Genomic DNA, 24,997 nt, shown 5'->3' on the forward strand with positions numbered 1-24,997 from the left:
CTTATGAACTATGGTTAGGCAAGAAACCAAAGTTGTCGTTTCTAAAAGTTTGGGCCTGCGATGCTTATGTGAAAAAGCTTCAACCTGATAAGCTCGAACCCAAATCGGAGAAATGTGTCTTCATAGGATATCCAAAGGAAACTATTGGATACACCTTCTATCACAGATCCGAAGGCAAGACTTTTGTTGCTAAATTCGGAAACTTTCTGGAGAAGGAGTTTCTCTCGAAAGAAGTGAGTGGGAGGAAAGTAGAACTTGACGAGGTAACTGTACCTACTCCCTTATTGGAAAGTAGTACATCATAGAAACCTGTTTCTGTGACACCTACACCAATTAGTGAGGAAGCTAATGATAATGACCATGAAACTTCAGAACAAGATACTACTGAACCTCGTAGATCAACCAGAGTGAGATCCGCGCCAGAGTGGTACGGTAATCCTGTTCTGGAAGTCATGCTACTAGATCATGATGAACCTACGAACTATGAAGAAGCGATGGTGAGCCCAGATTCCACAAAATGGCTTTAAGCCATGAAATCTGAGATGGGATCCATGTATGAGAACAAAGTATGGACTTTGGTTGACTTGCCCAATGATCGGCAAGCAATTGAGAATAAATGGATCTTCAAGAAGATGATTGACGCTGACGGTAATATTACTGTCTACAAAGCTCGACTTGTCGCAAAAGGTTTTCGGCAAGTTCAAGGGGTTGACTACGATGAAACCTTCTCACCCGTAGCGATGCTTAAGTCCGTCCGAATCATGTTAGCAATTGCCGCATTTTATGATTATGAAATTTGGCAGATGGATGTCAAAACTGCATTCCTGAATGGATTTCTGGAAGAAGAGTTGTATATGATGCAACCAGAAGGTTTTGTCGATCCAAAGAGAGCTAACAAAGTGTGCAAGCTCCAGCGATCCATTTATGGACTGGTGCAAGCCTCTCGGAGTTGGAATAAACGCTTTGATAGTGTGATCAAAGCATTTGGTTTTATACAGACTTTTGGAGAAGCCTGTATTTACAAGAAAGTGAGTGGGAGCTCTGTAGCATTTCTGATATTATATGTGGATGACATATTACTAATTGGAAATGATATAGAATTTCTGGATAGCATAAAGGGATACTTGAATAAGAGTTTTTCAATGAAAGACCTCGGTGAAGCTGCTTACATATTTGGCATAAAGATCTATAGAGATAGATCAAGATGCTTAATTGGACTTTCACAAAGCACATACCTTGACAAAGTTTTGAAAAAGTTCAAAATGGATCAAGCAAAGAAAGGGTTCTTGCCTGTGTTACAAGGTGTGAAGTTGAGTCAGACTCAATGCCCGACCACTGCAGAAGATAGAGAGAAAATGAAAGATGTTCCCTATGCTTCAGCCATAGGCTCTATCATGTATGCAATGCTGTGTACCAGACCTGATGTGTGCCTTGCTATAAGTCTAGCAGGGAGGTACCAAAGTAATCCAGGAGTGGATCACTGGACAGCGGTCAAGAACATCCTAAAATACCTGAAAAGGACTAAGGATATGTTTCTCGTTTATGGAGGTGACAAAGAGCTAATCGTAAGTGCTTACGTCGATGCGAGCTTTGACACTGATCCGGACGATTCTAAATCGCAAACCGGATACGTATTTACATTAAACGGTGGAGCTGTCAGTTGGTGCAGTTCTAAACAAAGCGTTGTGGCGGGATCTACGTGTGAAGCAGAATACATAGCTGCTTCGGAAGCAGCAAATCAAGGAATCTGGATGAAGGAGTTCATATCCGATCTAGGTGTCATACCTAGTGCATCGGGTCCAATGAAAATCTTTTGTGACAATACTGGTGCAATTGCCTTGGCAAAGGAATCCAGATTTCACAAGAGAACCAAGCACATCAAGAGACGCTTCAATTCCATCCGGGATCTAGTCCAGGTGGGAGACATAGAGATTTGCAAGATACATACGGATCTGAATGTAGCAGACCCGTTGACTAAGCCTCTTCCACGAGCAAAACATGATCAGCACCAAGGTTCCATGGGTGTTAGAATCATTACTATGTAATCTAGATTATTGACTCTAGTGCAAGTGGGAGACTGAAGGAAATATGCCCTAGAGGCAATAATAAAGTTATTATTTATTTCCTTATATCATGATAATTCATGCTAGAATTGTATTAACCGGAAACATAATACATGTGTGAATACATAGACAAACAGAGTGTCACTAGTATGCCTCTACTAGACTAGCTCGTTGATCAAAGATGGTTATGTTTCCTAACCATAGACAAAGAGTTGTTATTTGATTAACGGGATCACATCATTAGGTGAATGATCTGATTGACATGACCCATTCCATTAGCTTAGCACCCGATCGTTTAGTATGTTGCTATTGCTTTCTTCATGACTTATACATGTTCCTATGACTATGAGATTATGCAACTCCCGTTTGCCGAAGGAACACTTTGTGTGCTACCAAATGTCACAATGTAACTGGGTGATTATAAAGGTGCTCTACAGGTGTCTCCAAAGGTACATGTTGGGTTGGCGTATTTCGAGATTAGGATTTGTCACTCTGATTGTCGGAGAGGTATCTCTGGGCCCTCTCGGTAATACACATCACATAAGCCTTGCAAGCATTACAACTAATGAGTTAGTTGTGAGATGATGTATTACGGAACGAGTAAAGAGACTTGCCGGTAACGAGATTGAACTAGGTATTGAGATACCAACGATCGAATCTCGGGCAAGTAACATACCGATGACAAAGGGAACAATGTCTGTTGTTATGCGGTCTGACCGATAAAAGATCTTCGTAGAATATGTAGGAGCCAATATGAGCATCCAGGTTCCGCTATTGGTTATTGACCGGAGACGTGTCTCGGTCATGTCTACATTGTTCTCGAACCCGTAGGGTCCGCACGCTTAAGGTTTCGATGACAGTTATATTATGAGTTTATGCATTTTGATGTACCGAAGTTTGTTCGGAGTACCGGATGTGATCACGGACATGAAGAGGAGTCTCGAAATGGTCGAGACATAAAGATTGATATATTGGAAGCCTATATTTGGATATCGGAAGTGTTCCAGGTGAAATCGGGATTTTACCGGAGTACCGGGAGGTTACCGGAACCCCCCGGGAGGTATATGGGCCTTAGTGGGCTTTAGTGGAAGAGAGGAGAGGTGGCCAGGGCTGGGCCGCGCGCCCCTCCCCCCTAGTCCGAATAGGACAAGGAGAGGGGGCCGGCGCCCCCCTTCCTTCTCTCTCTCCTCTTTCCCCCCCTCCCGAATCCTATTCCAACTAGGAAAGGGGGGAATCCTACTCCCGGAGGGAGTAGGACTCCTCCTGGCGCGCCCTCTCCTGGCCGGCCGCACCCCCCCTTTGAACCTTTATATACGGAGGCAGGGAGCACCCCTAGACACACAAGTTGATCCACGTGATCATATTCTTAGCCGTGTGCGGTGCCCCCTTCCACCATAGTCCTCGATAATATTGTAGCGGTGCTTAGGCGAAGCCCTGCGACGGTAGTACATCAAGATCGTCACCACGCCGTCGTGCTGACGGAACTGTTCCCCAACACTTTGCTGGATCGGAGTCCGAGGATCGTCATCGAGCTGAACGTGTGCTAGAACTCGGAGGTGCCGTAGTTTTGGTGCTTGATCGGTCGGGCCATGAAGACGTACGACTACATCAACCATGTTGTGCTAACGCTTCCGTTGTTGATCTACAAGGGTACGTAGATCACACTCTCTCTTCTCGTTGCTATGCATCACCATGATCTTGCGTGTGCGTAGGAATTTTTTTGAAATTACTACGTTACCCAACAGTTCCTTGGTATGTGACTCCTCCATTGGTCCAATTAGTTTTTGTTCTAGTGCTTTATTCATTGCAAATTTATGCTGTCTAGGTGACCATGTTCTTGAGCTTGCATGTCAAATTTATATGGTTCCAAGTAGTTTTGATACATGATATAGGCTCTAGGCACTTGTAGGAGTTGTTCCTATCAATTTTGTTGAGCTTGGCTCACTTTTATTTGAAGTTACTAAAAATTTCAGAATTTTTTCAGAGGAAGAAATATGTTTAGGAAAATGTACCAAGGTGGCTCTTCAAGGAAACAAGAGCCCAGGATTGCAATGCGTGATGCTGATGATGAGCCACCAAGGGATGCTCCAATGCGGCCCTGTGAATGGCCTTCAGAGGACTTTATGGATCGAGCGGAAATCAAGGAAGAATTTAACGCATATTTGCGTAATGTTGATATTGTGAGCTTCGAGGAGGGAAAGTGCCACCAGTACCACTATCTCACTAGTTCCTTTGTGAGGAGGTTTGAATTTTCATCTTCACGCAATTCTCCAACTATCCCGTTTGATCTTTATGAAAAATCCTATATGATGGACTTAGAGGACTTTACACTGCATGCAAACTTCCACAATGGGGTAGTGTCAGGGAACCTCGAAAATATGAATTTAGAGATTTTCTTGCTAGTATAACTATGGGAGAATCTAGAGATATAACACAAGCTACCATAGGGAGCATTCACTTTCCCGCTATACATTATTTTGCCCTCTTCATAGGTAGATGCATTAATGGTAAAGATGAGGCATGTCACATGTGTGTCCCTGACCTCAGTATTCTTAGGAGTGTTGTGTTAGGAGATAAATCTTATAATTTGGGAGCCATTATTGCACGTAGGTTGCATCTTAATAGATTTAATGGAGATTTCTTTGGTGGAATTTATGCAACCCGCATAGCTAATTTTGTTGGTATAAAAATACGTGAAGATGATATTGAGTTGCCTCCTGCTTATTTGGATTATGAGGCTATGGTTCGTCATCAGTTTGTTGAGAGGAACGATCAGTTCCTCCAGTACCGACTAATCTTTGACAGGCGACGCACCTATCATGTCGCTCTCCCTACTTCTACTTTCTTTGACTTTCAGGCAAAAAGGAGATATTTTATAACCAGAGAGGAGGCGGAAGAGTATAAGAGGAGAGCTGAGATAGCTTGCCTCAAAGCTGCAGCCCACGATGCAATGACTGCTTCATCGCAGTATGACCTCAACTATTACTATGGATATCCGCTAGGCCAGTCGTGGCCATAGACCAACTTAGGTCAAAAGCCTAAGCTTGGGGGAGTATGCATTTCTCACCGACATTATATTCATGTTCACACACTCATTGCTAGATGTCGGTGCTCACACTTTTTCATTGTATCATCCATGCTAGTTTATTTTCCTTTTTAGGCTTTCTTCTTGTGTGTTTAATAAACCTTAAGAAAAACCAAAAAAAATTAGTTGTAGCTTTTAGCTAGTTTTAATTTTCATGCTTGTAGTAGTAATTAAAAAGAAAACCCAAAAAGATTTCATGTGCTTCTTTTTCTTGTTGGGAGCTTTCCCGTGTAAAAAGTTTTATTCCTTTTCTTTTCTTTGGGGGTAGATAGGAGAAGACCATAATGAAATTATTGAAGTGGCTCTTATATGCATTATTGTTGATCTGACAAAAGAGCCCATACTGCCTTGTCTTCTCCTGTTTATTGAATGCTTGCAAATTCCAGCTTAGTCCAATGCACATGCACTGTTATTATTATTCTCATCGTTCGGTCGTGCAAGTGTAAGGCAATTATGACGATATATGATGAACTGATTGAGATGAGAAAAGCTGGTATGAACTCGACCTCTCTTGTTTTTGTAAATATGATTAGTTCATCTTTCCTAATTCAACCTATTATGAATAAACATGTTTGCAATGACAACTAGAGATCATAGTTTCTTGTGCCATGCTTGATTAGCTAGGAGCTTATAATGGTTTACCTTGCGTGTCAACATGCTATTAAAATGGTTGTGATGTGGTATGATAGGGTGGTATCCTCCTCTGAATGATTTAAGTGACTTGACTTGGCACATGTTCACACATGTAGTTGAAACAAAATCAACATAGCCTTCACGATATTTATGTTCATGGTGGATTATATCCTACTCATGCTTGCATTCGGTGTTGATTAATTTTAATGCATGTTCATGATTGTTGTCGCTCTCTAGCTGGTTGCTTCTCCGTCTTTTTCTAGCCTTCACCTGTACTAAGCGGGAATACTTCTTGTGCATCCAATCCCATAAACCCCAAAGTTATGCCATATGAGTCCACCATACGTACCTATTTACGGTATCTACCTGCCGTTCCAAGTAAATTTGTATGTGCCAAACTCTAAACCTTCAAATAAGTATCCTGTTTTGTATGCTCGAATAGCTCATGTATCAACTAGGGCTGTCCGTATCTTCCATGTTAGGAGGGTTATTCTCAAGAGGAGTGGACTTCGCTCGTCACTCACGAGAAAATGGCTGGTCACCGGGATGCCCAGTCCCATGCTTTATGCAAATCAAATCAAAATAATTGCAAACAAAACTCCCCCTGGGACTCTTGTTAGTTGGAGGCACTCGTTGTTTCGAGCAAGCCATGGATTGATGCTTGTTGGTGGAAGGGGAGTATAAACTTTACCATTCTATTTGGGAACCGCCTATAATGTGTGTAGCATGGAAGATATCGCCATCTCTTGGTTGTTATGTTGACAATGAAAGTATACCACTCAAAATATTATTCACCTCTATTTCAAAACTGAGAGCTGGCACCTCTACAAATCCCTGCTTCCCTCTACGAAGGGCCTATCTATTTACTTTCCTATTGAGTCATCATCCCCTTATTAAAAAACACCAGTTGGAGAGCACCGCTGTCATTTGCATTCATTACTATTAGTTTACATTGAGTATGACTTGACTGGATCTCTTTTACCATGAAATACAATGTCTAGTCACTCCTTGATATTTAAAGGTGCTCTGCATTTATGTTTTGCAGTCTCAGAAAGGGCTAGGGAGATACCATCTTGTTATATCATATTATGATTATTTTGAGAAAGTGTTGTCATCCGAGATTTATTATTATTGCTCGCTAGTTGATTATGCCATTGATATGAGTAAACATGGGACCTATGCGTTATTGTGAATATGGTTAGTTCATAATCTTTGCTGAAAACTTGAATGCTGGCTTTACATATTTACAACAACAAGAGCAAACAGAGTTTGTAAAAGTTTTTCTTTATCACTTTCAGTTTATCAACTGAATTGCTTGAGGGTCGGCGTTGGAGATGCCCTTAGGTAGTGTTTCCTGCTCACACACTCATGCTAGTTGTCGTATCTACCTTTCCAAACACTTTTGCCCTTGTTTTGGACTCTAACTTGCATGATTTGAATGGAACTAACCCGGACTGACGCTATTTTCAGCAGAATTGCCATGGTGTTATTTATGTGCAGAAACAAAAGTTCTCGGAATGACCTGAAACTTCACGAAACGTCTTTTTGGAAATAATAAAAAATCCTTGCAAAAGATGAAGACCAGGGAGCCCACACCCTAGCCACGAGGGTGGGGGCGCGTCCCCTACCTCGTGGGCCCCCTGGAGCTCCTCCGACATCAACCCCAACTCTATATATTTGCTTTCGGGGAGAAAAAAAATCAAAGAGAAGGATTCATCATGTTTTACGATACGGAGCCGCCGCCAAGCCCTAAAACCTCTCGGGAGGGCTGATCCGGAGTCCGTTCGGGGCTCCGGAGAGGGGGATTCGTTGCCGTCGTCATCATCAACCATCCTCCATCACCAATTTCATGATGCTCACCGCCGTGTGTGAGTAATTCCATCGTAGGCTTGCTGGACGGTGATGGGTTGGATGAGATTTATCATGTAATCGAGTTAGTTTTGTTAGGGTTTGATCCCTAGTATCCATTGTGTTCTGAGATTGATGTTGCTATGACTTTGCTATGCTTAATGCTTGTCACTAGGGCCCGAGTGCCATGATTTCAGATCTGAACCTATTATGTTTTCATCAATATATGAGAGTTTTTGATCCTATCTTGCAAGTCTATAGTCACCTACTATGTGTTATGATCCGGCAACCCCGAAGTGACAATAATCGGGACCACTCACTACAAGAAATATGTCAACTAGTGACCTTCTGTCAGTGACCCTGGAAGAATTGGTCATAGATCTATGACCATTTCAGACTAATTGGTAAAAAGCTGTTCGGGGGGCTCCAAACCCTAAACCATTGCGACCATTTTGGTCAGAAAGGTCGTAATTTCCTTACACGAAATGGTCATAAAGCAAACAGTGCTGGTCCGCTGCCTTATTTCTAGTTGTTAACGACCAATATAGATGGTCATAGCCTTGTAAATTGTGGTGGGTTGTGATGACTAGGCGCCATCTCATCAGTTTTGCCTATGTGTCATGTCCATGTGTCAATTTTTGCTTTAGGTTGTGAAGCAACCTATATTTCAGTTATTCCAAAAATTCCCAAAAAATTCTCATAAATTGTTTGGATCATATCTTCATCAAATATGTCAAAAACCTTCCTTGCCTGGTTCAAAAATAACTCAACAATATTCATTTTCCTATTCTGGTCAGAGCAGCACTTTGTGAAGGAAGTACCACTTTGGCATGTCCAAATGGTATCCATTTTCTACAGTGCTTTCCTATGCCCAAATAACCATCCTCCACCAAATGCCAGCTCAATCCATTCATTGTTTTGAGCCCAGCTTCAACATTCGTTTTTATGTCCGGTGTGGTACTTTGCAAAGCAATTACCACCTAGACTCCTCCTTTTGAGATGAAAATTTGTGAAGACGGTCTTCTTAGTAATTGATCATCCTCAGCCATAACTCACACCCATTAGCCATGTGCATTTCCCGTACCGCTAATAAACACTTGGCTGCTTATTCATGTTTGAGCATCGACCGGTCTCCTCATGAGAATCTTATGTTGTGATTTTATTCCTAGCACCTACCTGGGGAGCGACCAACCCACTAGACATTCCCAGGCCGCCCAGAACACATGGCAACGCCACAGTCATGCGGTGACCACGCGGCGAGCATGCGAGTTTACGCGCTCTAGAGGTGGGACCCTCGGCCACTGTCCAAACTTCGATGTATCGCCACCATCCGATGTATTTATGATTAAATAGGTACTTATGTAACTAAAAATGATTTTTCGAAAAAATAAATAGCAAACTATGAGGCAGCTGCAGTTCAAATTTGACTCGCTTCCTATTGAATCAGCGGGAATTTGTCTTTTTCACCAGAGGTGGATCAAAACTTTGGACACCCAACCATTTTGTCAATTGTGCATTAAATATGGCTTAGTATTTTATAAAATTGATTTGGTCCAATTTTGCAACAAATATATGGTAGGTCCTTCACAAAAAAACCTCATTTCGGGCACTCAAAAAATGGAAAATGAATTTTCCGTGCAAAGAAAATGAAAACTCCCTTTGTCAACATTGTTTGGAATTCCAAGATGCACCCTTGTGCACAATATGAGATCATTTGAACAAACTATGCCATGAATGTGGCCATAAGATTGATCATTTGGCTTGAAAGCCATGAATCTTCACGCATGATAGCTCATTTCTGAGAACACTTTTTAAAAATAATTGCCGTATTACAAGTTTATAATTTTTGCTGGTAACTTGGCCACATATGATGAAACAATGCGAAGGTTTTCCATTTTTTTTTTGAATTTTTTATGCGCGTTTCAAAATGCGGTCAAAACGGCGGGAATGATCGTTCCTAGCTAGTGGTTGAGTCTTGGAATTTTTTTTCATGTTTCTCTGATTAAATAGATACTTATGTACCTAGAAATGATTTTTGGAAAAAATAAAGAGCAAACTACGAGGTAGCTGCAGTTCAAATTTGACCCGCTTCCTATTGAATCGGCGGGAATTTTCTTTTTCATGAGAGGTGGATCAAAACTTTTGGCACCCAACCATTTGGTCAATTGTGCATTAAATATGTCCTAGTATTTTATAAAATCGATTTGGTCCAATTTTGCAACAAATATATGGTAGGTCCTTCATAAAAAAGCTCATTTCGGGCACTCGGAAAATGAATTTTCCGTTCAAAGAAAATGAAAACTCCCTTTGTCAACATCGTTTGGAATTCCAAGATGCACCCTTGTGCACAATATGAGATCATTTGAACAAACTATGCCATGAATGTGGCCATAAGATTGATCATTTGGCTTGAAAGCCATGAATCTTCACGCATGATAGCTCATTTCTGAGAACACTTTTTTAAAATAATTGTTGTATTACAAGTTTATAATTTTTGCTGGTAACTTGGCCACATACAATGAAACAATGTGAAGGTTTTCCAATTTTTTTTATTTTTTTGAATTTTTTATGCCCATTTCAAAATGCGGTCAAAACAGCGGGAATGACCGTTCCTAGCTAGTGGTTGAGTCTTGGAATTTTTTTCGTGTTTCTTTGATTAAATAGATACTTATGTACCTAGAAATGATTTTTGGAAAAAATAAAGAGCAAACTACAAGGTAGTTGCAGTTCAAATTTGTCCCGCTTCCTGTTGAATCGGCGGGAATTTGTCTTTTTCACGAGAGGTGGATCAAAACTTTTGGCACCCAACCATTTTGTCAATTGTGCATTAAATATGTCCTAGTATTTTATAAAATTGATTTGGTCCACTTTCGCAACAAATATATGGTAGGTCCTTAAAAAACCTCATTTCGGGCACTTGAAAAATGGAAAATGAATTTTCCGTGCAAAGAAAATGAAAACCCCCTTTGTCAACATTGTTTGGAATTCCAAGATGCACCCTTGTGCACAATATGAGATCATTTGAAAAAACTATGCCATGAATGTGGCCATAAGATTGATCATTTGGCTTGAAAGCCATGAATCTTCACGCATGATAGCTCATTTCTGAGAACACTCTTTTAAAATAATTGCCGTATTACAAGTTTATAATTTTTGCTGGTAACTTGGCAACATATGATGAAACAATGTGAAGGTTTTCCAATTTTTTTTTGAATTTTTTATGCCCGTTTCAAAATGCGTCAAAACGGCGGGAAAGACCGTTCCTAGCTAGTGGTTGAGTCTTGGAATTTTTTTCGTGTTTCTCTGATTAAATAAATACTTATGTACCTAGAAATGATTTTTGGAAAAAATAAAGAGCAAACTACGAGGTAGCTGCAGTTCAAATTTGACCCGCTTCCTATTGAATCAGCGGGAATTTGTCTTTTTCACGAGAGGTGGATCAAAACTTTTGGCACCCAACCATTTTGTCAATTGTGCATTAACTATGTCCTAGTAATTAATAAAATTGATTTGGTCCAGTTTTGCAACAAATATATGGTAGCTCCTTCAAAAAACCTCATTTCGGGCACTCGAAAAATGGAAAATGAATTTTCCGTGCAAAGAAAATGAAAACTCCCTTTGTCAACATTGTTTGGAATTCCAAGATGGACCCTTGTGCACAATATGAGATCATTTGAACAAACTATGCCATGAATGTGGCCATAAGATTGATCATTTGGCTTGAAAGCGATGAATCTTCACGCATGATAGCTCATTTCTGAGAACACTTTTTTAAAATAATTGCCGTATTACAAGTTTATAATTTTTGCTGGTAACTTGGCCACATATGATGAAACAATGTGAAGGTTTTCCAATTTTTTGAATTTTTTATGCCCGTTTCAAAATGCGGTCAAAACGGCGGGAATGACCGTTCCTAGCGAGTGGTTGAGTCTTGGATTTTTTTCGTGTTTCTCTGATTAAATAGATACTTCTGTACCGAGAAATGATTTTTGGAAAAAATAAAGAGCAAACTATGAGGTAGCTGCAGTTCAAATTTGACCCGCTTCCTGTTGAATCGGCGGGAATTTGTCTTTTTCACGAGAGGTGGATCAAAACTTTTGGCACCCAACCATTTGGTCAATTGTGCATTAAATATGTCCTAGTATTTTATAAAATTGATTTGGTCCACTTTTGCAACAAATATATGGTAGGTCCTTCACAAAAAAGCTCATTTCGGGCACTCGGAAAATGGAAAATGAATTTTCCGTTCAAAGAAAATGAAAACTCCATTTGTCAACATTGTTTGGAATTCCAAGATGCACCCTTGTGCACAATATGAGATCATTTGAACAAACTATGCCATGAATGTGGCCATAAGATTGATCATTTGACTTGAAAGCCACGAATCTTCACGCATGATAGCTCATTTCTGAGAACACTTATTAAAATAATTGTCGTATTACAAGTTTATAATTTTTCCTGGTAACTTGGCCACATATGATGAAACAATGTGAAGGTTTTCCAATTTTTTTTATTTTTTTGAATTTTTTATGCCCGTTTCAAAATGCGGTCAAAACGGCGGGAATGACCGTTCCTAGCTAGTGGTTGAGTCTTGGAATTTTTTTCGTGTTTCTTTGATTAAATAGATACTTATGTACCTACAAATGATTTTTGTAAAAAATAAAGAGCAAACTACGAGGTAGTTGCAGTTCAAATTTGACCCGCTTCCTATTGAATTGGCGGGAATTTGTCTTTTTCATGAGAGGTGGATCAAAACTTTTGGCACCCAACCATTTTGTCAATTGTGCATTAAATATGTCCTAGTATTTTATAAAATTGATTTGGTCCAGTTTTGCAACAAATATATGGTAGGTCCTTAAAAACCTCATTTCGGGCACTCGAAAAATGGAAAATGAATTTTCCGTGCAAAGAAAATGAAAACCCCCTTTGTCAACATTGTTTGGAATTCCAAGATGCACCCTTGTGCACAATATGAGATCATTTGAACAAACTATGCCATGAATGTGGCCATAAGATTGATCATTTGGCTTGAAAGCCATGAATCTTCACGCATGATAGCTCATTTCTGAGAACACTCTTTTAAAATAATTGCCGTATTACAAGTTTATAATTTTTGCTGGTAACTTGGCAACATATGATGAAACAATGTGAAGGTTTTCCAATTTTTTTTATTTTTTGAAGTTTTTATGCCCGTTTCAAAATGCGGTCAAAACGGCAGGAAAGACCGTTCCTAGCTAGTGGTTGAGTCTTGCAATTTTTTTCGTGTTTCTCTGATTAAATAGATACTTATGTACCTAGAAATGATTTTTGGAAAAAGTAAAGAGCAAACTACGAGGTAGTTGCAGTTCAAATTTGACCCGCTTCCTGTTGAATCGGCGGGAATTTGTCTTTTTCACGAGAGGTGGATCAAAACTTTTGGCACCCAACCATTTTTTCAATTGTGCGTTAAATATGTCCTAGTATTTTATAAAATTGATTTGGTCCAGTTTTGCAACAAATATATGGTAGGTCCTTAAAAAACCTCATTTCGGGCACTCGAAAAATGGAAAATGAATTTTCCGTGCAAAGAAAATGAAAACTCCCTTTGTCAAAATTGTTTGGAATTCCAAGATGCACCCTTGTGCACAATATGAGATCATTTGAACAAACTATGCCATGAATGTGGCCATAAGATTGATCATTTGGCTTGAAAGCCATGAATCTTCACGCATGATAGCTCATTTCTGAGAACACTTTTTTAAGATTATTGCCATATTACAAGTTTATAATTTTTGCTGGTAACTTGGCCACATATGATGAAACAATGCGAAGGTTTTCCAATTTTTTTTAGAATTTTTTATGCCCGTTTCAAAATGCGGTCAAAACGGCGGGAAAGACCGTTCCTAGCTAGTGGTTGAGTCTTGGAATTTTTGTCGTGTTTCTCTGATAAAATAGATACTTATATACCTAGAAATGATTTTTGGAAAAAATAAAGAGCAAACTACGAGGTAGCTGCAGTTCAAATTTGACCCGCTTCCTGTGGAATCGGCGGGAATTTGTCTTTTTCACGAGAGGTGGATCAAAACTTTTGGCACCCAACCATTTGGTCAATTGTGCATTAAATATGTCCTAGTATTTTATAAAGTTAATTTGGTCCAATTTTGCAACAAATATATGGTAGGTCCTTCACAAAAAAACTCATTTCGGGCACTCGGAAAATGGAAAATGAATTTTCCGTTCAAAGAAAATGAAAACTCCATTTGTCAACATTGTTTGCAATTCCAAGATGCACCCTTGTGCACAATATGAGATCATTTGAACAAACTATGCCATGAATGTGGCCATAAGATTGATCATTTGGCTTGAAAGCCATGAATCTTCACGCATGATAGCTCATTTTTGAGAACACTTTTTTAAAATAATTGCCGTATTACAAGTTTATAATTTTTGCTGGTAACTTGGACACATATGATGAAACAATGTGAAGGTTTTCCAATTTTTTTATTTTTTTGAATTTTTTATGCCCGTTTCAAAATGCGGTCAAAACAGCGGGAATGACCGTTCCTAGCTAGTGGTTGAGTCTTGGAATTTTTTTTCATGTTTCTCTGATTAAATAGATACTTATGTACTTAGAAATGATTTTTGGAAAAAGTAAAGAGCAAACTACGAGGTAGTTGCAGTTCAAATTTGACCCGCTTCCTGTTGAATCGGCGGGAATTTGTCTTTTTCATGAGAGGTGGATCAAAACTTTTGGCACCCAACCATTTTGTCAATTGTGCATTAAATATGTCCTAGTATTTTATAAAATTGATTTGGTCCAGTTTTGCAACAAATATATGGTAGGTCCTTAAAAACCTCATTTCGGGCACTCGAAAAATGGAAAATGAATTTTCCGTGCAAAGAAAATGAAAACCCCCTTTGTCAACATTGTTTGGAATTCCAAGATGCACCCTTGTGCACAATATGAGATCATTTGAACAAACTATGCCATGAATGTGGCCATAAGATTGATCATTTGGCTTGAAAGCCATGAATCTTCACGCATGATAGCTCATTTCTGAGAACACTCTTTTAAAATAATTGCCGTATTACAAGTTTATAATTTTTGCTGGTAACTTGGCAACATATGATGAAACAATGTGAAGGTTTTCCAATTTTTTTTATTTTTTGAATTTTTTATGCCCGTTTCAAAATGCGGTCAAAACGGCGGGAAAGACCGTTCCTAGCTAGTGGTTGAGTCTTGCAATTTTTTTCGTGTTTCTCTGATTAAATAGATACTTATGTACCTAGAAATGATTTTTGGAAAAAGTAAAGAGCAAACTACGAGGTAGTTGCAGTTCAAATTTGACCCGCTTCCTATTGAATCGGCGGGAATTTGTCTTTTTCACGAGAGGTGGATCAAAACTTTTGGCACCCAACCATTTTTTCAATTGTGCATTAAATATGTCCTAGTATTTTATAAAATTGATTTGGTCCAGTTTTGCAACAAATATATGGTAGGTCCTTAAAAAACCTCATTTCGGGCACTCGAAAAATGGAAAATGAATTTTCCGTGCAAAGAAAATGAAAACTCCCTTTGTCAAAATTGTTTGGAATTCCAAGATGCACCCTTGTGCACAATATGAGATCATTTGAACAAACTATGCCATGAATGTGGCCATAAGATTGATCATTTGGCTTGAAAGCCATGAATCTTCACGCATGATAGCTCATTTCTGAGAACACTTTTTTAAGATTATTGCCATATTACAAGTTTATAATTTTTGCTGGTAACTTGGCCACATATGATGAAACAATGCGAAGGTTTTCCAATTTTTTTTAGAATTTTTTATGCCCGTTTCAAAATGCGGTCAAAACAGCGGGAAAGACCGTTCCTAGCTAGTGGTTGAGTCTTGGAATTTTTGTCGTGTTTCTCTGATAAAATAGATACTTATATACCTAGAAATGATTTTTGGAAAAAATAAAGAGCAAACTACGAGGTAGCTGCAGTTCAAATTTGACCCGCTTCCTGTGGAATCGGCGGGAATTTGTCTTTTTCACGAGAGGTGGATCAAAACTTTTGGCACCCAACCATTTGGTCAATTGTGCATTAAATATGTCCTAGTATTTTATAAAGTTAATTTGGTCCAATTTTGCAACAAATATATGGTAGGTCCTTCACAAAAAAACTCATTTCGGGCACTCGGAAAATGGAAAATGAATTTTCCGTTCAAAGAAAATGAAAACTCCATTTGTCAACATTGTTTGCAATTCCAAGATGCACCCTTGTGCACAATATGAGATCATTTGAACAAACTATGCCATGAATGTGGCCATAAGATTGATCATTTGGCTTGAAAGCCATGAATCTTCACGCATGATAGCTCATTTTTGAGAACACTTTTTTAAAATAATTGCCGTATTACAAGTTTATAATTTTTGCTGGTAACTTGGACACATATGATGAAACAATGTGAAGGTTTTCCAATTTTTTTTATTTTTTTGAATTTTTTATGCCCGTTTCAAAATGCGGTCAAAACAGCGGGAATGACCGTTCCTAGCTAGTGGTTGAGTCTTGGAATTTTTTTCATGTTTCTCTGATTAAATAGATACTTATGTACTTAGAAATGATTTTTGGAAAAAATAAAGAGCAAACTACGAGGTAGTTGCAGTTCAAATTTGACTCGCTTCCTGTTGAATCGGCGGGAATTTGTCTTTTTCACGAGAGGTGGATCAAAACTTTTGGCACCCAACCATTTTGTCAATTGTGCATTAAATATGTCCTAGTATTTTATAAAATTGGTTTGGTCTAGTTTTGCAACAAATATATGGTAGGTCCTTAAAAAACCTCATTTCGGGCACTCGAAAAATGGAAAATGAATTTTCCATTCAAAGAAAATGAAACTCCCTTTGTCAACATTGTTTGGAATTCCAAGATGCACCCTTGTGCACAATATGAGATCATTTGAACAAACTATGCCATGAATGTGGCCATAAGATTGATCATTTGGCTTGAAAGCAATGAATCTTCACGCATGATAGCTCATTTCTGAGAACACTTTTTTAAAATAATTGCCGTTTTACAAGTTTATAATTTTTGCTGGTAACTTGGCCACATATGATGAAACAATGCGAAGATTTTCCAATTTTTGATTTTTTTATGCCCGTTTCAAAATGCGGTCAAAACAGCGGGAAAGACCATTCCTAGCTAGTGGTTGAGTCTTGGAATTTTTTTCGTGTTTCTCTGATTAAATAGATACTTATGTACCTAGAAATGATTTTTGGAAAAAAATAAAGAGCAAACTACGAGGTAGCGGCAGTTCAAATTTGACCCGCTTCCTATTGAATCAGCGGGAGTTTGTCTTTTTCACGAGAGGTGGATAAAAACTTTTGGCACCCAACCATTTGGTTAATTGTGCATTAAATATGTCCTAGTATTTTATAAAATTGATTTGGTCCAATTTTGCAACAAATATATGGTAGGTCCTTCACAAAAAAACTCATTTCAGGCACTCGGAAAATGGAAAATGAATTTTCTGTTCAAAGAAAATGAAAACTCCCTTTGTCAACATTGTTTGGAATTCCAATATGGACCCTTGTGCACAATATGAGATCATTTGAACAAACTATGCCATGAATGTGGCCATAAGATTGATCATTTGGCTTGAAAGCCATGAATCTTCACGCATGATAGCTCATTTCTGAGAAAACTTTTTTAAAATATTTTCCGTATTACAAGTTTATAATTTTTGCTGGTAACTTGGCCACATATAATGAAACAATGCGAAGATTTTCCAATTTTTTGTATGCCCGTTTCAAAATGCGGTCAAAACGGCGGGAATGACCGTTCCTAGCTAGTGGTGAGTCTTGGAATTTTTTTGGTGTTTCTCTGATTAAATAGATACTTATGTACCTAGAAATGATTTTTGGAAAAAGTAAAGAGCAAACTACGAGGTAGCTGCAGTTCAAATTTGACCCGCTTCCTGTTGAATCGGCGGGAATTTGTCTTTTTCACGAGAGGTGGATCAAAACTTTTGGCACCCAACCATTTGGTCAATTGTGCATTAAATATGTCCTAGTATTTTATAAAATTGATTTGGTCCAATTTTGCATCAAATATATGGTAGGTCCTTCACAAAAAAACTCATTTCGGCCACTCGGAAAATGGAAAATGAATTTTCTGTGCAAAGAAAATGAAAACTCCCTTTGTCAACATTGTTTGGAATTCCAAGATGCACCCTTGTGCACAATATGAGATCATTTGAACAAACTATGCCATGAATGTGGCCATAAGATCGATCATTTGGCTTGAAAGCTATGAATCTTCACACATGATAGCTCATTTCTGAGAACACTTTTTAAAAATAATTGCCATATTACAAGTTTATAATTTTTGCTGGTAACTTGGCCACATAAGGAAATTTGAAATGGAAATTTGTTTTTTAGTTATTTGAGGAATAACACTACTAATTATTTGGAAACTTAACAAACATTGTCATAAAAAGAGAATGAAACTTACCACCGGGCGTTGTGGTGCTGCGTTGGAGCTCACGCTACAATGGAGTTTCGCCGGACGCTGTGGTGCTGCGTTGGTAGTGCCTATTGTTAATCAATTACGACAATTTTAGATGGTCATAAGCCTGCACTTCGTTCTGATTGGTCTATGGGTATGTCACGCGGATCAAGCATTAGAGACCGTCGGATACTACCAGATCCAATGACCCACACCCCTCACCCTCTCCCCCACCCAGACCCACCTGGAAGCAGCTCCCCTCACGTACACCACATATTGTTGAGGGCACTGACATGTGGGCCTAATTCCTCGTGGGCCCACCTGTCAGTGGTCGAATGCCACCCTTTCCCCCGCACACCACTCACCCACTGCACACCACTGCCCCCTCTCCCCCGCACACCACTCCTCCCCCCAAACCCTAACCCCTCCCGTCGGACCCCTCTCCCCTCTCCCGCAGCCGCCGCCACCTATGGCGGCCGATCCCGCCGCGACCTCCCCTCCCACCTCAAGCCGCTCCTCCTCGCCTTTGTCGACGACCACCTGCTCCCGCCGCTCGCGCCCGCACGCCGCCTCCCGCTCCTCACCGCCTCGCACCTCGCCTTCCCTGCCGACCACCCGCTCCACGACCACCTCATCACCACCGCCGCTTCCGCCCTCGCCTCCGCGTTCTCCGTGCCGCTCTCCGACCACCGACAAGATCGAGCCGTACCTTTCCCTCTCTCCCATGGCGCCAGATCGAGCCGACGAGGTCAGTCCGCGACCAGATCCGCCACGGCCACAGCGGGCCTTCCGGATCCGGGCCGTCGTCGAGCTGGATCCGCGCCTCGTCGCGCGGCCTCGTCTGCCTCCGCAGCTCGCCCTCGCGTCTCAACCCTCCGCGCTCGACTTCGACTCCCTCCTCGACTCCGGGCCCGACAGGGCCTCGGTGCTCTTTGTCGCGTTCTACGAGCTACCGCCGCCCGCGGGTGGCATGGCCCTGTTCGTCCGGATCGACACGGCCGCGTGTGACCACGCGGCGTCTGCGATGCTGCTGAAGGAGCTCCTGGTGCGTCTGAGGTTTACGGAGGCCTGGGGGTGGCCAATCGGCCTGACCTCGTCAGGCCCATCATTGAGCAGCCCGAGTACAACCTCTTCTCCCGCCACAAGGTACTGCCGCTGCTGCCTTGGTTATTACTTTAGTTAATCCTACATTCTGCAGCTGCTATTGCTAATCTCGATTTGATCCTTAATTGATCCATCGTTGAGCGGTACTGTGGTACTACTGGAGTATCAACAATGATGCGTTGGGTGTGTTGCTAATCTCGATTTGATGTCTAATTAGTGAATCAGTGGTACTTTACTAATATACTGTATTAGCAATGATATCTTGGATGTGTGGATCGATGTTACTTGCTGGACCTTTAACACGCCAGTGCCAGTCCTCTTTGTTGTTTTGAAGTCCCGAAATGTGCCTTGCTTGAAATTTATAGGGAATAATTTTATTTATTGTAGGAGTACAACTGTTGCTGCTGTAGATCATGTCTCATGTTGGACTGGATTCGAATGGATATTTGTCTTTATTGTAGGAGTTTAATGTACTCGAGGGAGTTTCAATTGGATTCTGTAGACACCAAGTACTAGTCCTTCCTGATGTTTTAAAGGCCCAAAATGTTCCTTCCTTTAAATTCGTAGGGGATAATTTGATTTAATGCAGTACTACAACTGGTTCTGCTGTACCTTAACAAATCAACTTAATTATGTTCTGATGGTACTGATCTTAAATTAATCGGTGGGTAGCACTGAACTGGCAACGATGAATTGGATTGGTTGGGTAGTGATTTTGGCATGCAATTACAGAGTTCTTGGCTGGCTCACTATTACTGATGATGCTGGATGAATGCAGGGAGCTCCTCGACCTGATGCAGTCGGGGAAGCTGGAGCCGGAAGCTGCATTCCTCAACGCATCGCTGGTACTGCGCCGCACTCTACTATTTATACAAAATCACACCAATTGCTGCAATTGAGGATACCCATTAGTTAAGTTGATGCAATTTCAGGTGTCGGGCATGTTCCCAGTTCTCGCGGCAGCGCACAAGGCGCTGCTCTTCAAGTCGAGGGAGTCGCTGGCCATGAGGACCCTGCACTCGGAGCTCGTCTACAACTACTCTGGCTTGAAGCATGTGGGTGTTTAGTCATGGTTTTGAACCTGTCTGTCAGTTTCTTGCTGATAACCCTGCTTGAATTGACTTTGAATCTCGCTGAACCTATTAGTTTTTTGCTAATTGCATGAGTTTGAGTACCACAAGTCTGTGAATATATACTGCAAACACCAGAGTTTCTTTCCCACCCTTCCTTTTCTCTATCATTCTTCTTTGATGCTCCATTCATTCCCGCCTCTGCAAGCAACCTCCCTTTCTCATTATTCCCTGTATTTTTTTGGTTCGCTATAGTTCAGTAGGATTTTTGAGCCACTGGTGGTGTGAGCTAGAGTTTAATGATCTCCTGAATTTGTGGAGGAAAAAGCCTGCACATGGTATTGTTTTTTTCTGCTTTCACTTTGGATAAATGTCCTTTCTGCCCTTCTTTCCTTGGCTGATGCTACAATTTATTCTCTACTGAGTTTGTGTTGCATGCTCTGCAGCTTTGTGATTGGCACCTACGGGGTAATTGTCTTTGGAGATTTGTGCATTTCTGTTGTTTCCAGTTCATCATTTACTATGTGCCGCTTTGTTCATCAACTCAACTCATATGTTCAGTTCAAAGCTGCTTTAATAATCAAGAAACTAATTCATCACTAGGAGGATTAGCCACTGCATGCTAAGGATACTTAACAATCTGAGGGTATTTGTTTTGCAGGTAACTGGCTGGTGTTAGACTGTGATTGGTTCTTGTTGATGGCATCCTTCTCTGCCTGTGGGATCACAGAACATCCTCTGTTGTTTAGTTTGTTGCCGTAATGGCAACGACATCACCGACCGATGCCAAGCGCAAGTACTCATGGTGGTGGGACAGTCATATCTGCCCAAAGAACTCCAAATGGCTTCAGGAGAATCTCAAAGGTAAAATATGTTAACTTGTTGAGCTGTCTGCGTGTCATTTCCTTGGATGATCGGTTCCTTTGGATTCTAAAAACTGAGCATGCCTCAGATGCTGATCTGGCATTAGATTTGTAACCCTGATTCTGAAGTCAATAAGCAAACACACACAATAACTGAATTCGAAATTTCACTGGAAGTTCGTCTGAAATCAATTTGAGCAGAAATGTAGATATTCGGAGGTGGTTCAAAGAATGCTTGCTGAAGGCTGAAGCTCATTGGATTATCCAAATGAGCTTTATTGGTGATTTAAGCCCGTCAAATTCAAAACTGGAAATTCAGAAAAGATATGAGATGGCAATTTTTTATTTAAATATGACTTATGAAGCTTACAATTAAAATAATAAATTTATAGTCTGAATTTTGAAACCTGAAAATCTACATGCTGTGAATATATACTGCAAACACCAGAGTTGACCATTAAAACATATGTCGCTCCTATTTTGTGTGTGAAAATGTACTAGTTATCTGCAATACAAGCTAGACATGAACCAACTCTTGCTTCTAAAGGAACATAGTATAAATTTAGACCTCATGTGTGATGCTATAGATTTATAAATTTTGCTTTGTCTTATTCCCGAGATGGCACTATAAATTTGACTTATCGTTATGTATAAGCAGCTCATCTAGCAGCAATACTATTAGTTATTATTTATAAGAAGTCATACTGATCATGAAAAATATGCCACAGTAAACTTTGAAACAATGCTGATAACAGTTTCACATAGTTGTGCCCCTTTATATTGCTTGCTCTCACTCAATAGGCACCATTTGTGCATTTCTGTTCCATATCTCTTACCCTGATGTTGAAAAAGTAATTAAGTCTTGAACTACTTGAATCATTGATGTGCTGTAAATCTATGCTCAGTTCTATATGCGAAGGTAGACACTATCTTTGTTGCTTGTGTCTTGAATAAATAAATAAAATTCTGTAATGATGATCTGAAATGTCACACAGGTGACCATTTGTGCTGTCGCCGCTTTCGTGCCGGTTGGAGGTGCTGCTGCTGCATCTGGCGGAGCTGCAGCTGCCGCCCCAAAGGGCAACCTTCATCAAACACAACCCCATAACAGGGCCTCAAGGTTATGTGCCCCATCGCCCCTCTTTCTAAATTACTGAAACAAAAATGGCTAGGCCTGATGTGCCTCTTGTATCTGTTGCTGGATTTGTTATGATTTGATTCACCAAGAGTGATTCTTCTACAGTCTTGTAGTATGGTTAAATGGAACAACGAAGGATGTTTCTAATTTGGTTATTGCTGGAATAATTCATCGAATTGAGATATGCTGGGATGTTTTGCATGTCCTTACTGAAGAAGATGAGAATGGAATTTAATTAGATGGTCCCTTTCATCGTGCTTAATTATGTTCTGCTTGAGTTTACTGCATTATTATGTTCTGCTTGAGTTGACACTATTTATGTCCAAACCTGGGTTTATACTCTTTGCTTGTCGTCATCACTCATCAGTTGGGCTGTTTACTTAATGTATTTGTTGTCCGATTGCTCCATCATATTTCCTAATCTGCTTCTACATATATATATATATATATATATATATATATATATATATATATATATATATATATATTGGTTGTAATCTCCTTGAACGATGCAAGTACTTGATATTCCATTCTGTTCATGTAGGTGAATGGAGCTTGTGTTGTTGATAGAACACCGTTGATGACTTCTTCCTATGTTGAAGAGCATGTTCCGTGGTATCCAAGAGTAGCTAGCTTTAACTTGGCAGAGCATTTTATTTTTCAATGGCAATATTTGTGATTGTGTGGAATATTGTATGGTTATGCACGTGAAGTTTTAAGTTCCTGGGCATGCAATATTTGTAGGTTAAACTGGTTGTTGTGATGTGAACGAGTGTATGGAGTTTCACATGTTTTGTTCTGTACAGAATATATTGTAATAAACCTATTTTGGTTGTTATTTGAAGATCTTCATATTCTTTTCTTCTTTCTGTTTGATATATACTGCTTAAAAAGCGATGTGGATCCACTGCCAGGAAAAATCTGACAATTGGGACCCATCTAAAAACTGGACCAGAAAAAACCCTCAAAAATAAAAATGAAATGGACCGCAAAAGGCCATGCCTAGAAAATAAAAAGGCTAAATTGTTGGGCCAGGCCCATGTAGCTAGAGAAAATATACAGTAAAAGGCCGAATTGTTGGGCTAGGCCCATGTAGAAAACCGAATTGGACCGGGCTGAATCTTGTGCCACATCAGCTTGCCACGCTGGATGCCTACGTGGCCTGGGGAGGTTGCTAGTGACCAAAACAAACCAGTAGGCATATTTTGATCGTAAACGTCTACGACCTTCTCACAGAGAAGGTCGTTAATTTCAGTTTACGACCGCCATCTTTTGACCTTCTGTTTTTGGTCACAAAATGGTCGCAAATGAAAAACAATGACCTTTCAGTGACCAATAGTCAAGGTCATAAGTTGACATATTTCTTGTAGTGACTCCCGGTGATGACCGTAGTTTGAGGAGTTCATGTATTCACTATGTGTTAATGTTTGGTCTGGTACTCTATTAAAAGGAGGCCTTAATATCCCTTAGTTTTCGCTAGGACCCCGCTGCCACGAGAGGGTAGGACAAAAGATGTCATGCAAGTTCTTTTCCATAAGCACGTATGACTATATTCGGAATACATGCCTACATTACATTGATGAATTGGAGCTAGTTCTGTGTCACCCTAGGTTATGACTGTTACATGATGAACCGCATCCGACATAATTCTCTATCACCGATCCATTGCCTACGAGCTTTCTATATATTGTTCTTCGCTTATTTAATTTCCCGTTGCTATTGTTACAATCACTACAAAATACCAAAAAGATTAATTTTGCTACTGTTACCACTACTATCATATTACTTTGCTACTAAACACTTTGCTGCAGATATTAAGTTTCCAGGTGTGGTTGAATTGACAACTCAGCTGCTAATACTTGAGAATATTCTTTGGCTTCCCTTGTGTCGAATCAATAAATTTGGGTTGAATACTCTATCCTCGAAAACTGTTGTGATCCCCTATACTTGTGGGTTATCAACCATCCAACGCTGCTCGCATACATTTCAAACACTATTTCAACTAACCTGATGGAATTCATACAAACACGATGGATTTATTAAAGTTCGGATAGAGAATAGCACAAATTATGTGTACATAGCATGCAAATAAGTCTGGTACAACAATAGTTCAAATTCAACGAGATTAACCGGCTGTTCAACAAGTTTTTCATGAACAGATCATGTTGTCCCACACATACTATCCATTCAACTTCATCCAAGAGTGTATGTGCGTAAATGGCCGTCCCTCTATCTTGTGGTACATCATGATAGTGCGTACGGGATACACAATGTGTAGAGCAACATTGAATAAATGAATGATTCAGCGCACAAGTTGACCAAGAAGAAGAAGCTAAACTTACGATCTCCTTCACTGCCGCGTGCAATGGCAACCTTGCCTCCAGCCGACCAACCACATGACAGAACTTGATGACGGTGGTCTAGATGGCGTACCATAGATACAACAACCACCTCACATTGTGTTGTTGGATGATGTTCATGTCATATGGCACATTGTGCTTTCGTGCGTGAAACGAATCATGAACGCGCTGCCAGAAGAGCCCCCTTTGCTCCTGCCAATGAAATCCGAGGATACGTTCGACCATGCATCGCACAAAAACTCATCCTCCATGCTCGAGTACCCTGTCATCCTTCGTACTCTAATAAAACGACATGACGTTCGAAAATAAGCTCAATGGCATTTGATCGAACACCTGTCGGGCGTGGTGTCCGCCATGGACGA

The 24,997-nt window shown here is 40.2% G+C and overlaps 1 long non-coding RNA gene across 1 annotated transcript; it reads left to right on the plus strand.

The window, feature by feature from the left end:
* Positions 1-20,142: 20,142 nt before the first annotated feature.
* Positions 20,143-22,970, plus strand: LOC119322163. The gene is made up of 4 exons (XR_005155451.1): positions 20,143-20,259; positions 20,936-21,138; positions 22,133-22,257; positions 22,820-22,970. It is a non-coding gene; the product is annotated as an uncharacterized LOC119322163 (long non-coding RNA).
* The last annotated feature ends 2,027 nt before the right edge of the window (positions 22,971-24,997 follow it).

This window comes from Triticum dicoccoides, chromosome 1A (assembly GCF_002162155.2).
Source record: "Triticum dicoccoides isolate Atlit2015 ecotype Zavitan chromosome 1A, WEW_v2.0, whole genome shotgun sequence".
Classification (NCBI taxonomy): Eukaryota; Viridiplantae; Streptophyta; class Magnoliopsida; order Poales; family Poaceae; genus Triticum; species Triticum dicoccoides.